The sequence below is a fragment of the Meleagris gallopavo genome, chromosome 6 (assembly GCF_000146605.3).
Source record: "Meleagris gallopavo isolate NT-WF06-2002-E0010 breed Aviagen turkey brand Nicholas breeding stock chromosome 6, Turkey_5.1, whole genome shotgun sequence".
NCBI lineage: Eukaryota > Metazoa > Chordata > Aves > Galliformes > Phasianidae > Meleagris > Meleagris gallopavo.
In genome coordinates this window covers 423,402-427,554 of record NC_015016.2, presented here as the reverse complement: position 1 = coordinate 427,554, position 4,153 = coordinate 423,402, and the positions used below count along the sequence as shown (strand labels likewise).

General features: G+C 52.5%; 1 protein-coding gene across 3 annotated transcripts in view; it reads right to left on the bottom strand.

Moving 5' to 3' along the window:
* The window catches only part of SCAP (SREBF chaperone), a 58,062-nt gene extending 55,657 nt beyond the window's left edge, over window positions 1-2,405 (bottom strand). For all 3 annotated transcript variants that reach the window (XM_010712221.3, XM_010712220.3, XM_010712222.3), the window contains exon 1: window positions 2,271-2,405. The gene's annotated coding sequence lies outside the window, so the exon portion shown is untranslated. The remainder of the gene's footprint in view (window positions 1-2,270) is intronic.
* Window positions 2,406-4,153: the final 1,748 nt, after the last annotated feature.

The window sequence follows — 4,153 nt, the reverse complement described above, 5'->3', positions numbered from 1 at the left end:
TCCTAACATCCAACCTAAACCTCCCCTGTCTCAGTTTCAAACCCAATTCCCCCTTCGTCCTACCACTATCTACCCTCCAGCCAGCACTTCAGGACGCTGTTCATGGAACTGAGAAACACTGACAGCAGTCAATGCACCCATCCAACAGACATCCACTTCTCTGCAGAGTTCTGCTGTTACTCACTGACATCATCAAACAAAGACCTGAAACCAGTGTGATCCCTTCCCTACGGCTGGGGCTCCATCCGCTGCTCAGGATGCATCTCCTGGGTCAGAGGAATCAAGGCAGAAATTGGAATTAATGTTTAATGACCTCTATTTGGATGTGGCCCCTGGACGTGGCTCTGGGCAGCCTGCTCTGCTGGTTGGTGACCTGCACACAGCAGGGGGTTGGAACTGGGTGAGCACTGTGGTCCTTCGCAACCCAGGTCATTCTGTGATTTAAAACAAAGTGAATGTTTGGGCCTATAGGAAGAAGAACTGTATGTTCTTCAGCTCTGCTTCCCAAACAGAACTGCTCTGCACAGCTGAACAGGCCTTCCACAGCAAACACTGCAAGACATTGTGCCACAGTGGATGCTTAACATCCCACACCTCACAGAGCTGCTGAAGGAAACGTGGGAGTTGAACAGCATTTTCAGAAGGTGCACAGAACAAGCAGCATATCCATCAGAACGTACAGCTCACTGAGCAGCCCGCTGCAGCACAGCTCTCTCCAAGGCCAGCACTTTGCTTGCAGGCACAGCAGACGGGGATGGATGGATTCAGAGCCCCGCCAGGCAAAGCTCAGCTACAGCCTCCTGCACTGTGCACACTCAGCACACTCTCTGGATGCACCCACGACTACCTGCAGGTACAAGTCTGGGCAGAGGATTAGCAGTCTTAAGCAGTTGTTTGCATTGATCCATCGCTCCCAGGAAATCTGGAAGTCGTTCCCCTCGAAAGCTCTTCTGCTTCAGAGAGAAAGCTCAAGGATGGACAAAGAATGAGGAAAGCAGAAGCGTAAGGGTTCTGAAGTGATTCATTCAGAAAAATACTTCTCTGATAAAGGATAAAATCCACGAACAGCCAGCAGGACAACATGGTGATGGCTCACCTATCTGGGCATAAGAAACACTTCCACCATCCAGGGAGCAGATCTGGCTGTGACTTCAGCAGAGGAAGGCTAAAGAGCTCCTGAGGCACCTTCCCCTCACAGCACTCCAACGCTGAAGTTTGCGCTGCCCACACAAAGCACCCCCACATCTCCAGCGCTGCTTCTGCAGCCCTCTGAGTTCCCATTTCAGGTGGGAGTTTGGCTTCTGCCTTCCACAGCTGTCAGGGAAAGCACGCCAGGAGTTCCTAGAGCAGGAGGAGAAGGGCAGGCTGCTCCCAGGTGGCTCTGTGGGGTGGTGCCCATCCTGCTCCACACAGAGCCTCCCTCCAACTCCCACAGCACCAGTGGAATTCTCCCTCTGAAGCCTCGAGGGCTGGAAGCACTGCCTGCTAATTAGCAGCTACTCGCAGGCAGAATGCCAAGCGACAGAAATGAGAGCCACTGACACCACTGCGACCACATGCTCTGCGAAACGGGAAGCAAAAATGAAGAACTCCGTATGTATTTCCCTGCATTGTTCCCTCCAGAAAAAAAGCCACAAAAAGCATTCATCAGAACCACTTTCATTACAAAAGGACAAGAGTGCTCCTTAGCATCTGCAGTGCTGAGGAGGCACAAGTGAATTCAAGCATCTGTAAGGTGACTCATTTGCATGGGATTGATTTTCAACAGGTTCTAGATTACAGAAGAAACGTTTGGCAAGGCTGAATAAGCAAGCGGGGCTGTCAGCACAGGACAAAGGGAGCTTTCTGTTATCTCCAGCATCACGCACATCTAAATATTTTCCTTTCTAATAATCCACAACTAAAAGACAGAGCTTAATGGTTTGCCAGCCCCTTCTCCCCAGCAGTGAAACAATCCCCAAACAACGCTGTTAGATAACAAAGTCTGACTCCAGCATTGTCTTCTGAGAACAGACCGACTATTATTCCCACCGTATCTTTATCACAATGGTCCATACAAGATTAATTCAATTTTTAACCAAAGAAACGCAACCCTCCTCCTCTCATAGAATCACAGAATGGCCTGGGTTGCAAAGGCCCACAATGACCATGTAGTTCCAAACCCCTGCTGTGTGCAGGGTCGCCAACCAGCAGAAAGGCTGCCCAGAGCCGCATCCAGCCTGGATCCTCTCCTCATTCATCACTGCTCTCTCACATCAGCTGTAACTCACTGTTTAATGGGCAGCAGCCTCAGAATTCCATGCTCTTCCCAAGGGAATCCAGTTCTGCAGAAAAGGCAGCGGCCATCCCGAAACGTCAGCGCTGTGCAGCCACCTGAGGACACAAAGCACACCTTGAAGACATCACCTCCATGCCCTGCCCCTCCGCTCCTTTTTGGAATTTGGGCTGAGAAATAACATCTCACGGAATAACGTCTGCAGCCGAGGGCTGTGCTGCACAACTTCCTCGTGTTCCTTAAAACCCTCATTTCAACACACCATCCCAGGGCAGGGCAGCAAGAGGGAAAAGCACAGCAGCCCCAGCAGGTGGGAAGGGCTGAACCCCAAGGTGTTGCCCAAGGAGGCTGTGGATGCCCCATCCCTGCAGGCATTCAAGGCCAGGCTGGATGTGGCTCTGGGCAGCCTGGGCTGCTGGTTGGTGACCTGCACACAGCAGGGGGTTGGGACTGGATGAGCACTGTGCTCCTTTGCAACCCAGGCCATGCTGTGATTCTATGTCACTCCCCCTCCACTCCATTAAGCTGCACTACAGACAGGTGAGTACTTCTGCTCATCAACCTGTACCTATTGTACTGTTCAATACCTTTACTTATGAAAGAAGATTAAGATGACTTCTCTAAGCAAGTTGCAAGAACTTTAAGAACTGGCATGCCTAGCAATCGACTGAATAAACCAACAGCAAGCAAGCACAGCTCTCTGCAGAGAACACTTGTCCAATTTCACTCATCACTCAGACTCTGCCACTTCAAACACTACTTTAATGCTCCTAATAGGAAAAAAAGAAAAACCACTATGGATTCTTTGCTCTTTTGTGCCATTTGTATGTTTAATTCTCACCTGGAGGGACAACCAGCACAGCACCACTGTCACAGTGGGCACAGAGCTGTCCTGGTGGCAGCCTGGCTTCTGCCTTGCGTAGGTAACCCAGGGTGTATCACACCTGTATGTGAAACCTAGAGCTGTTACAGCAGCAAAGAGCTGAGGCACAGCTGAAAGGAAGCTGCAGGGAGGCTCTGAGAAAAGAGCTGAGGGTTATTTTGGTGTTAAAGCCACAGCTCTGTTCTGGCTGTAGGACCCACACACCAACACCTGTCTGAGGATGCAGACTGCTCAGCTTCAGCCCAATGTCAGGAATCACAGCATGGCCTGGGTTGCAAAGGCCCACAGTGCTCATCCAGTTCCAACCCCCTGCTGTGTGCAGGTCGCCAACCAGCAGCCCAGGCTGCCCAGAGCCACAACCAGCCTGGCCTTGGATGCCTGCAGGGATGGGGCATCCACAGCCTCCTTGGGCAACCTGTTCCAGCGCCTCACCACCCTCTGGCTGAAAAACTTCCTCCTCATATCCAACCTAAAGCTCCCCTGGCTCACTTTCCAACCATTCCCCTTGTCCTATCACCACCCACCCTCACAAACAGCCGTTCCCCCTCCTGTTTATCCGCTCCCTTCAAGCACTGAAGGCCACACTGAGGTCTCCCTGCAGCCTTCTCTTCTCCAAGCCAAACCATCCCAGTTCCCCCAACCTTTCCTCATAGCAGAGCTGCTCCAGCCCTCTGACCATCTCAGTGCCCTCCTCTCCAAGAGTTCTGTGCCCTTCTTGTGCTGGGGGCCCCAGGCCTGGACGCGGCACTGCAGACGGGGCCTCACAAGAGCCGATAGAGGGGGACGATCACCTCCCTGTCCCTGCTGGCCACCCCTTTTTAATGCAGCCCAGCACACAGTTGCCCTTCCGGGCTGCCATCGCACACTGCTGCCTCACATCCAACTTCTGTTCCACCAGGACCCCCAAGTCCTTCTCTCAGGACGTTCTTCCCGCAGCCCGTACGAACACCCGGCATCAAACACACGGAGCTGGGACACCCGCGGTCCCGCAGCGC